We start from the raw sequence: 12,438 nt of genomic DNA, 5'->3' as shown, positions 1-12,438 counted from the left end.
CCCTGCCCCAAGTGAAATACCATAGCCCCTATACAAGTACTCCCTGACCCCAAGTGAGTTATCCTAGCCCCTTTATATGTACTCTCTGACCGCAAGTAAGTTACCCTAGTCCCATAAAAGTACTTCTTGACCCTAAGTGAGTTACCATAGCCCCTTTATAAGTACTCCCTGACCCCAAGTGTGTTACCCTAGTCTCATATAAGTATTCCCTGAACCCAAGTGTGTTACCTTAACCCCTTTATAAGTACTCCCCGACTCCAAGTGTGTTACCATAGCCCCTTTATATGTACTCCCTGACCGCAAGTGAGTTATCCTAGCGCCATTATATGTACTCCCTGACCCCAAGTGAGTTATCCTAGCCCCTTTATATGTACTCTCTGACCGCAAGTAAGTTACCCTAGTCCCAAAGAAGTACTCCCTCACCCCAAGTGAGTTTCCTAGACCCTTAATACGTACTCCCAGACTCCAAGTGAGTTACCCTAGTCCCTTATAACTACTCCCTGACCCAAAGTGCGTTACCCTAGCTTCTTTATAAGTACACCCTGACCATAAGTGGGTTACCCTAGTCCCATATAAGTACTCCCAGACCCCAAGTGAGTTACCCTAGTCACATAGAAGTACTCCCTGACCCCAAGTGAGTTACCCTAGCCCCTATATAGGTTCTCCCTAACCCTAAATGAGTTACCCTAGTCCAATATAAGTACTCCCTGACAACAAGTGAGTTATTCTAGCCCCTTTATATGTACTCTCTGACCGCAAGTGAGTTACCCTATCCCCTTTATATGTACTCTCTGACCGCAAGTGAGTTATCCTAGCCGCTTTATATGTACTCCCAGACCTAAAGTGAGTTACCCTACTCCCTTATAAGTACTCCCTGACCCCAAGAGAGTTACCCTAGTCCCATATAAGTACTCCCAGACCCCAAGTGAGTTAGCCTAGTCACATAGAAATACTCCCTGACCCCAATTGAGTTACACTAGCCCCTATATAAGTACTCCCTAAGCTAATTGAGTTACTTTAGTCCCATATAAGTACTCCCTGACAACAAGTGAGTTATTCTAGCTCCTTTATATGTACTCTCTGACCGCAAATGAATTATCCTATCCCCTTTATATGTACTCTCTGACAGCAAAGTGAGTTACCCTAGTCCTATATAAGTACTCCTTACCCCAATTGAGTTACCATAGCCCCTTTAGAGGTACTCCCTGACCCCAAGTGAGTTATCCTAGCCGCTTTATATGAACTCTCTGACCGCAAGTGAATTACCGTAGTCCCATATAAGTACTCCCTGACCCCAAATGAGTTACACTAGCCCCTATATAAGTACTCCCTGACCCCAAGTGAGTTACCCTAGACCCATAGAAGTACTCCATGACCCCAAGTGAGTTATCCTAGCCCCTTTATAAGTACACCCTGGCCCCAAGTGAGTTACTTTAGTCCCATATAAGTACTCCCTGACACCAAGTGAGTTACCATATCACATTTCTAAGTACACCCTGACCCCAAGTGAGTTATCCTAGTCCCTTTATATGTACTCTCTGACCGCAAGTGAGTTACCCTAGTCCCATAGTAGTACTCCCTGACCACAATTGAGTTATCCTAGCCCCTTTATATGTACTCTCTGACCGCAAGTGAGTTATCCTAGCCCCTTTATATGTACTCCCTGACCCCTAGTGAGTTATCCTAGCCACTTTATATGTACTCTCTGACCGCAAGTGAGTTATCCTAGCCCCTTTATCAGTACTCCCTGACCCCAAGTGTGTTACCCTAGTTTCATATTAGTACTCCCTGGCACCAAGTGAGTTACCATAGCCCCTTTATAGGTACTCCCTGACCCCAAGTGAGTTATCCTTGCCCCTTTATATGTACTCTCTGAACGCAAGTGAGTTACCCTAGCCCCTTTATATGTACTCTCTGACCGCAAGTGATTTATCCTAGCCCCATTATATGTACTCCCTGACCCCAAGTGAGTTATCCTAGCCCCTTTATATGTAATCTCTGACCGCAAGTGAGTTACCGTAGCCCCATTATATGTACTCTCTGACCGCAAGTGAGATACCCTAGTCCCATAGTAGTACTTCCTGACCCCAAGTGAGTTATCCTAGACCCTTAATATTTACTCCCAGACTCCAAGTGAGTTAACCTAGTTACTTTTAACTTCTCCCTGACCCAAAGTGCGTTACCCTAGCCCCTTTATAAGTACACCCTGATCCTACGTGGGTTACCCTAGTCCCATATAAGTACTCCCAGACCCCAATTGAGTTACCCTAGTCCCATTGAAGTACTCCCTGACCCCAAGTGAGTTACCCTAGCCCCTATATAAGTACTCCCTGACAACAAGTGAGTTATTCTAGCCCCTTTATATGTACTCTCTTACCGCAAGTGAGTTATCCTAGCCCCTTTATATGTACTCTCTGACCGCAAGTAAGTTACCCTAGTCCTATATAAGTACTCCCTGACCCCAAGTGAGTTACCCTAACCCCTTTATAAGCACTCCCTGATCCCAAGTGAGTTGTCCTAGACCCTTAATACGTACTCCCAGACTCCAAGTGAGTTACCCTAGTCCCTTATAACTACTCCCTGACCCAAAGTGCGTTACCCTAGCTTCTTTATAAGTACACCCTGACCATAAGTGGGTTACCCTAGTCCCATATAAGTACTCCCAGACCCCAAGTGAGTTACCCTAGTCACATAGAAGTACTCCCTGACCCCAAGTGAGTTACCCTAGCCCCTATATAGGTACTCCCTAACCCTAAGTGAGTTACCCTAGTCCAATATAAGTACTCCCTGACAACAAGTGAGTTATTCTAGCCCCTTTATATGTACTCTCTGACCGCAAGTGAGTTACCCTATCCCCTTTATATGTACTCTCTGACCGCAAGTGAGTTATCCTAGTCCCATATAAGTACTCCCAGTCCCCAAGTGAGTTACCATAGCCCCTTTAGAGGTACTCCCTGACCCCAAGTGAGTTATCCTAGCCGCTTTATATGAACTCTCTGACCGCAAGGGAATTACCGTAGTCCCATATAAGTACTCCCTGACCCCAAATGAGTTACACTAGCCCCTATATAAGTACTCCCTGACCCCAAGTGAGTTACCCTAGACCCATAGAAGTACTCCCTGACCCCAAGTGAGTTATCCTAGCCCCTTTATAAGTACACCCTGGCCCCAAGTGAGTTACCCTAGTCCCATATTAGTACTCCCTGACACCAAGTGAGTTACCATATCACATTTATAAGTACACCCTGACCCCAAGTGAGTTATCCTAGTCCCTTTATATGTACTCTCTGACCGCAAGTGAGTTACCCTAGTCCCATAGTAGTACTCCCTGACCCCAATTGAGTTATCCTAGCCCCTTTATATGTACTCTCTGACCGCAAGTGAGTTATCCTAGCTCCTTTATATGTACTCCCTGACCCCTAGTGAGTTATCCTAGCCACTTTATATGTACTCTCTGACCGCAAGTGAGTTATCCTAGCCCCTTTATCAGTACTCCCTGACCCCAAGTGTGTTACCCTAGTTTCATATTAGTACTCCCTGACCCCAAGTGAGTTATCCTTGCCCCTTTATATGTACTCTCTGACCGCAAGTGAGTTACCCTAGCCCTTTTATATGTACTCTCTGACCGCAAGTGATTTATCCTAGCCCCATTATATGTACTCCCTGACCCCAAGTGAGTTATCCTAGCCCCTTTATATGTAATCTCTGACCGCAAGTGAGTTACCGTAGCCCCATTATATGTACTCTCTGACCGCAAGTGAGATACCCTAGTCCCATAGTAGTACTCCCTGACCCCAAGTGAGTTATCCTAGACCCTTAATATTTACTCCCAGACTCCAAGTGAGTTAACCTAGTTACTTTTAACTTCTCCCTGACCCAAAGTGCGTTACCCTAGCCCCTTTATAAGTACACCCTGATCCTACGTGTGTTACCCTAGTCCCATATAAGTACTCCCAGAACCCAAGTGAGTTACCCTAGTCCCATTGAAGTACTCCCTGACCCCAAGTGAGTTAACCTAGCCCCTATATAAGTACTCCCTAACCCTAAGTGAGTTACCCTAGTCCCATATAAGTACTCCCTGACAACAAGTGAGTTACCCTAGTCCCATAGTAGTACTCCCTGTCCCCAAGTGAGTTATCCTAGCCCCTTTATATGTACTCTCTAACCGCATGTGAATTATCCTAGCCCCTTTATATGTACTCCCTGACCCTAAGTGTGTTATCCCAGCCCCTTTATATGTACTATCTGACCGCAAGTGAGTTACCCTAGTCCTATATATGTACTCCTGACCCAAAGAGAGTTACCATAGCCCCTTTATATGTACTCTCTGACCGCAAGTGAGTTATCCTAGCCCCTTTATATGTACTCTCTGACCGCAAGTGAGATATCCTAGTCCCATAGTAGTACTCCCTGACCCCAAGTGAGTTATCCTAGACCCTTAATATTTACTCCCAGACCCCAAGTGAGTTACCCTAGTCCCATTGAAGTACTCCCTGACCCCAAGTGAGTTACCCTAGCCCCTATATAAGTACTCCCTAACCCTAAGTGAGTTACCCTAGTCCCATATAAGTACTCCCTGACAACAAGTGAGTTATTCTAGCCCCTTTATATGTACTCTTTGACCGCAAGTGAGTTATCCTAGCCCCTTTATATGTACTCTCTGACCGCAAGTAAGTTACCCTAGTCCTATATAAGTACTCCCTGACCCCAAATGAGTTACACTAGCCCCTATATAAGTACTCCCTGACCCCAAGTGAGTTACCCTAGACCCATAGAAGTACTCCCTGACCCCAAGTGAGTTATCCTAGCCCCTTTATAAGTACACCCTGGCCCCAAGTGAGTTACCCTAGTCCCATATAAGTACTCCCTGACACCAAGTGAGTTACCATATCACATTTATAAGTACACCCTGACCCCAAGTGAGTTATCCTAGTCCCTTTATATGTACTCTCTGACCGCAAGTGAGTTACCCTAGTCCCATAGTAGTACTCCCTGACCCCAATTGAGTTATCCTAGCCCCTTTATATGTACTCTCTGACCGCAAGTGAGTTATCCTAGCTCCTTTATATGTACTCCCTGACCCCTATTGAGTTATCCTAGCCACTTTATATGTACTCTCTGACCGCAAGTGAGTTATCCTAGCCCCTTTATCAGTACTCCCTGACCCCAAGTGTGTTACCCTAGTTTCATATTAGTACTCCCTGACCCCAAGTGAGTTATCCTTGCCCCTTTATATGTACTCTCTGACCGCAAGTGAGTTACCCTAGCCTTTTATATGTACTCTCTGACCGCAAGTGATTTATCCTAGCCCCATTATATGTACTCCCTGACCCCAAGTGAGTTATCCTAGCCCCTTTATATGTAATCTCTTACCGCAAGTGAGTTACCGTAGCCCCATTATATGTACTCTCTGACCGCAAGTGAGATACCCTAGTCCCATAGTAGTACTCCCTGACCCCAAGTGAGTTATCCTAGACCCTTAATATTTACTCCCAGACTCCAAGTGAGTTAACCTAGTTACTTTTAACTTCTCCCTGACCCAAAGTGCGTTACCCTAGCCCCTTTATAAGTACACCCTGATCCTACGTGGGTTACTCTAGTCCCATATAAGTACTCCCAGAACCCAAGTGAGTTACCCTAGTCCCATTGAAGTACTCCCTGACCCCAAGTGAGTTACCCTAGCCCCTATATAAGTACTCCCTAACCCTAAGTGAGTTACCCTAGTCCCATATAAGTACTCCCTGACAACAAGTGAGTTACCCTAGTCCCATAGTAGTACTCCCTGTCCCCAAGTGAGTTATCCTAGCCCCTTTATATGTACTCTCTAACCGCATGTGAATTATCCTAGCCCCTTTATATGTACTCCCTGACCCCAAGTGTGTTATCCCAGCCCCTTTATATGTACTATCTGACCGCAAGTGAGTTACCCTAGTCCTATATAAGTACTCCTGACCCAAAGAGAGTTACCATAGCCCCTTTATATGTACTCTCTGACCGCAAGTGAGTTATCCTAGCCCCTTTATATGTACTCTCTGACCGCAAGTGAGATATCCTAGTCCCATAGTAGTACTCCCTGACCCCAAGTGAGTTATCCTAGACCCTTAATATTTACTCCCAGACCCCAAGTGAGTTACCCTAGTCCCATTGAAGTACTCCCTGACCCCAAGTGAGTTACCCTAGCCCCTATATAAGTACTCCCTAACCCTAAGTGAGTTACCCTAGTCGCATATAAGTACTCCCTGACAACAAGTGAGTTATTCTAGCCCCATTATATGTACTCTTTGACCGCAAGTGAGTTATCCTAGCCGCTTTATATGTACTCTCTGACCGCAAGTAAGTTACCCTAGTCCTATATAAGTACTCCCTGACCCCAAGTGAGTTACCCTAGCCCCTTTATAAGCACTCCCTGATCCCAAGTGAGTTGTCCTAGACCCTTAATACGTACTCCCAGACTCCAAGTGAGTTACCCTAGTCCCTTATAACTACTCCCTGACCCAAAGTGCGTTACCCTAGCTTCTTTATAAGTACACCCTGACCATAAGTGGGTTACCCTAGTCCCATATAAGTACTCCCAGACCCCAAGTGAGTTACCCTAGTCACATAGAAGTACTCCCTGACCCCAAGTGAGTTACCCTAGCCCCTATATAGGTACTCCCTAACCCTAAATGAGTTACCCTAGTCCAATATAAGTACTCCCTGACAACAAGTGAGTTATTCTAGCCCCTTTATATGTACTCTCTGACCGCAAGTGAGTTACCCTATCCCCTTTATATGTACTCTCTGACCGCAAGTGAGTTATCCTACCCGCTTTATATGTACTCCCAGACCTAAAGTGAGTTACCCTAATCCCTTATAAGTACTCCCAGACCCCAAGTGAGTTAGCCTAGTCACATAGAAATACTCCCTGACCCCAATTGAGTTACACTAGCCCCTATATAAGTAATCCCTTAGCTAAGTGAGTTACTTTAGTCCCATATAAGTACTCCCTGACAACAAGTGAGTTATTCTAGCTCCTTTATATGTACTCTCTGACCGCAAATGAATTATCCTATCCCCTTTATATGTACTCTCTGACAGCAAAGTGAGTTACCCTATTCCTATATAAGTACTCCTTACCCCAAGTGAGTTACCATAGCCCCTTTAGAGGTACTCCCTGACCCCAAGTGAGTTATCCTAGCCGCTTTATATGAACTCTCTGACCGCAAGTGAATTACCGTAGTCCCATATAAGTACTCCCTGACCCCAAATGAGTTACACTAGCCCCTATATAAGTACACCCTGACCCCAAGTGAGTTACCCTAGACCCATAGAAGTACTCCATGACCCCAAGTGAGTTATCCTAGCCCCTTTATAAGTACACCCTGGCCCCAAGTGAGTTACTTTAGTCCCATTTAAGTACTCCCTGACACCAAGTGAGTTACCATATCACATTTCTAAGTACACCCTGACCCCAAGTGAGTTATCCTAGTCCCTTTATATGTACTCTCTGACCGCAAGTGAGTTACCCTAGTCCCATAGTAGTACTCCCTGACCCCAATTGAGTTATCCTAGCCCCTTTATATGTACTCTCTGACCGCAAGTGAGTTATCCTAGCCCCTTTGTATGTACTCCCTGACCTCTAGTGAGTTATCCTAGCCACTTTATATGTACTCTCTGACCGCAAGTGAGTTATCCTAGCCCCTTTATCAGTACTCCCTGACCCCAAGTGTGTTACCCTAGTTTCATATTAGTACTCCCTGGCACCAAGTGAGTTACCATAGCCCCTTTATAGGTACTCCCTGACCCCAAGTGAGTTATCCTTGCCCCTTTATATGTACTCTCTGACCGCAAGTGAGTTACCCTAGCCCCTTTATATGTACTCTCTGACCGCAAGTGATTTATCCTAGCCCCATTATATGTACTCCCTGACCCCAAGTGAGTTATCCTAGCCCCTTTATATGTAATCTCTGACCGCAAGTGAGTTACCGTAGCCCCATTATATGTACTCTCTGACCGCAAGTGAGATACCCTAGTCCCATAGTAGTACTCCCTGACCCCAAGTGAGTTATCCTAGACCCTTAATATTTACTCCCAGACTCCAAGTGAGTTAACCTAGTTACTTTTAACTTCTCCCTGACCCAAAGTGCGTTACCCTAGCCCCTTTATAAGTACACCCTGATCCTACGTGGGTTACCCTAGTCCCATATAAGTACTCCCAGACCCCAAGTGAGTTACCCTAGTCCCATTGAAGTACTCCCTGACCCCAAGTGAGTTACCCTAGCCCCTATATAAGTACTCCCTAACCCTAAGTGAGTTACCCTAGTCCCATATAAGTACTCCCTGACAACAAGTGAGTTACCCTGGTCCCATAGTAGTACTCCCTGTCCCCAAGTGAGTTATCCTAGCCCCTTTATATGTACTCTCTAACCGCATGTGAATTATCCTAGCCCCTTTATATGTACTCCCTGACCCCAAATGTGTTATCCCAGCCCCTTTATATGTACTCTCTGACCGCAAGTGAGTTACCCTAGTCCTATATAAGTACTCCTGACCCAAAGTGAGTTACCATAGCCCCTTTATATGTACTCTCTGACCGCAAGTGAGTTATTCTAGCCCCTTTATATGTACTCTCTGACCGCAAGTGAGATATCCTAGTCCCATAGTAGTACTCCCTGACCCCAAGTGAGTTATCCTAGACCCTTAATATTTACTCCCAGACTCCAAGTGAGTTACCCTAGTTACTTTTAACTACTCCCTGACCCAGAGTGCGTTACCCTAGCCCCTTTATAAGTACTCCCAGACCCCAAGTGAGTTACCCTAGTCCCATTGAAGTACTCCCTGACCCCAAGTGAGTTACCCTAGCCCCTATATAAGTACTCCCTAACCCTAAGTGAGTTACCCTAGTCCCATATAAGTACTCCTTACCCAAAGTGAGTTACCATAGCCCCTTTATATGTACTCTCTGACCGCAAGTGAGTTATCCTAGCCATTTTATATTTACTCCCAGGCCCCAAGTGAGTTACCCTAGTCCCTTATAAGTACTCCTTGACCCAAATTGAGTTAACCTAGCCCCTTTATAAGTACTCGCTGACCTCAAGAGAGTTACCCTAGTCCCATATAAGTACTCCCAGACCCCAAGTGAGTTACCCTAGTCACATAGAAATACTCCCTTACCCCAAGTGAGTTACCCTAGCCCCTATATAAGTACTCCCTAACCCTAAGTGAATTACTCTAGTCCCATATAAGTACTCCCTGACAACAAGTGAGTTACCCTAGACCCATATAAGTACTCCCTGACCCCAAGTGAGTTATCCTAGCCCCTTTATATGTACTCTCTGAGCGCAAGTGAGTTACCCTAGTACCTTTATATGTACTCCCTGACCCCTAGTGAGTTATCCTAGCCACTTTATATGTACTCTCTGACCGCAAGTGAGTTATCCTAGCCCCTTTATAAGTACACCCTGATCCTACGTGGGTTACCCTAGTCCCATATAAGTACTCCCAGACCCCAAGTGAGTTACCCTAGTCCCATTGAAGTACTCCCTGACCCCAAGTGAGTTACCCTAGCCCCTATATAAGTACTCCCTGTCCCCAAGAGAGTTACCCTAGTCCCATATAAGTACTCCCAGACCCCAAGTGAGTTAGCCTAGTCACATAGAAATACTCCCTGACCCCAATTGAGTTACACTAGCCCCTATATAAGTACTCCCTAACCCTAAGTGAGTTATTCTTGTCCCATATAAGTACTCCCTGACAACAAGTGAGTTATTCTAGCTCCTTTATATGTACTCTCTGACCGCAAGTGAGTTATCCTATCCCCTTTATATGTACTCTCTGACACCAAGTGAGTTACCATATCACATTTATAAGTACACCCTGACCCCAAGTGAGTTATCCTAGTCCCTTTATATGTACTCTCTGACCGCAAGTGAGTTACCCTAGTCCCATAGTAGTACTCCCTGACCCCAATTGAATTATCCTAGCCCCTTTATATGTACTCTCTGACCGCAAGTGAGTTATCCTAGCCCCTTTATATGTACTCCCTGACCCCTAGTAAGTTATCCTAGCCACTTTATATGTACTCTCTGACCGCAAGTGAGTTATCCTAGCCCCTTTATCAGTACTCCCTGACCCCAAGTGTGTTACCCTAGTTTCATATTAGTACTCCCTGGCACCAAGTGAGTTACCATAGCCCCTTTATAGGTACTCCCTGACCCCAAGTGAGTTATCCTTGCCCCTTTATATGTACTCTCTGACCGCAAGTGAGTTACCCTAGCCCCCTTATATGTACTCTCTGACCGCAACTGATTTATCCTAGCCCCATTATATGTACTCCCTGACCCCAAGTGAGTTATCGTAGCCCCTTTATATGTAATCTCTGACCGCAAGTGAGTTACCGTAGCCCCATTATATGTACTCTCTGACCGCAAGTGAGATACCCTAGTCCCATAGTAGTACTCCCTGACCCCAAGTGAGTTATCCTAGACCCTTAATATTTACTCCCAGACTCCAAGTGAGTTAACCTAGTTACTTTTAACTTCTCCCTGACCCAAAGTGCGTTACCCTAGCCCCTTTATAAGTACACCCTGATCCTAAGTGGTTACCCTAGTCCCATATAAGTACTCCCAGACCCCAAGTGAGTTACCCTAGTCCCATTGAAGTACTCGCTGACCCCAAGCGAGTTACCCTAGCCCCTATATAAGTACTCCCTAACCCTAAGTGAGTTACCCTAGTCCCATATAAGTACTCCCTGACAACAAGTGAGTTACCCTAGTCCCATAGTAGTACTCCCTGTCCCCAAGTGAGTTATCCTAGCCCCTTAATATGTACTCTCTAACCGCATGTGAATTATCCTAGCCCCTTTATATGTACTCCCTGACCCCAAGTGTGTTATCCCAGCCCCTTTATATGTACTCTCTGACCGCAAGTGAGTTACCCTAGTCCTATATAAGTACTCCTGACCCAAAGTGAGTTACCATAGCCCCTTTATATGTACTCTCTGACCGCAAGTGAGTTATCCTAGCCCCTTTATATGTACTCTCTGACCGCAAGTGAGATATCCTAGTCCCATAGTAGTACTCCCTGACCCCAAGTGAGTTATCCTAGACCCTTAATATTTACTCCCAGACTCCAAGTGAGTTACCCTAGTTACTTTTAACTACTCCCTGACCCAAAGTGCGTTACCCTAGCCCCTTTATAAGTACTCCCAGACCCCAAGTGAGTTACCCTAGTCCCATTGAAGTACTCCCTGACCCCAAGTGAGTTACCCAAGCCCCTATATAAGTACTCCCTAACCCTAAGTGAGTTACCCTAGTCCCATATAAGTACTCCCTGACAACAAGTGAGTTATTCTAGCCCCTTTTTATGTACTCTCTTACCGCAAGTGAGTTATCCTAGCCCCTTTATATGTACTCTCTGACCGCAAGTAAGTTACCCTAGTCCTATATAAGTACTCCCTGACCCCAAGTGAGTTACCCTAGCCCCTTTATAAGCACTCCCTGATCCCAAGTGAGTTGTCCTAGACCTTTAATACGTACTCCCAGACTCCAAGTGAGTTACCCTAGTCCCTTATAACTACTCCCTGACCCAAAGTGCGTTACCCTAGCTTCTTTATAAGTACACCCTGACCATAAGTGGGTTACCCTAGTCCCATATAAGTACTCCCAGACCCCAAGTGAGTTACCCTAGTCACATAGAAGTACTCCCTGACCCCAAGTGAGTTACCCTAGCCCCTATATAGGTACTCCCTAACCCTAAGTGAGTTACCCTAGTCCAATATAAGTACTCCCTGACAACAAGTGAGTTATTCTAGCCCCTTTATATGTACTCTCTGACCGCAAGTGAGTTACCCTATCCCCTTTATATGTACTCTCTGGCCGCAAGTGAGTTATCCTAGTCCCATATAAGTACTCCCAGTCCCCAAGTGAGTTAGCCTAGTCACATAGAAATACTCCCTGACCCCAATTGAGTTACACTAGCCCCTATATAAGTACTCCCTAAGCTAAGTGAGTTACTCTGGTCCCATATAAGTACTCCCTGACAACAAGTGAGTTATCCTAGCCCCTTTATAAGTACACCCTGGCCCCAAGTGAGTTACCCTAGTCCCATATAAGTACTCCCTGACACCAAGTGAGTTACCATATCACATTTATAAGTACACCCTGACCCCAAGTGAGTTATCCTAGTCCTTTTATATGTACTCTCTGACCGCAAGTGAATTACCCTAGTCCCATAGTAGTACTCCCTGACCCCAATTGAGTTATCCTAGCCCCTTTATATGTACTCTCTGACCGCAAGTGAGTTATCCTAGCTCCTTTATATGTACTCCCTGACCCCTAGTGAGTTATCCTAGCCACTTTATATGTACTCTCTGACCGCAAGTGAGTTATCCTAGCCCCTTTATCAGTACTCTCTGACCCCAAGTGTGTTACCCTAGTTTCATATTAGTACTCCCTGACC

The sequence above is a fragment of the Prorops nasuta genome, unplaced genomic scaffold (assembly GCF_024137725.1).
Source record: "Prorops nasuta isolate Cenicafe-Biocafe unplaced genomic scaffold, Cenicafe_Pnas_1.2 PNAS00054, whole genome shotgun sequence".
NCBI classification, from domain to species: domain Eukaryota; kingdom Metazoa; phylum Arthropoda; class Insecta; order Hymenoptera; family Bethylidae; genus Prorops; species Prorops nasuta.
The sequence above is the reverse complement of the archived record's forward strand: the minus strand, read 5'-3'. Positions refer to the sequence as shown.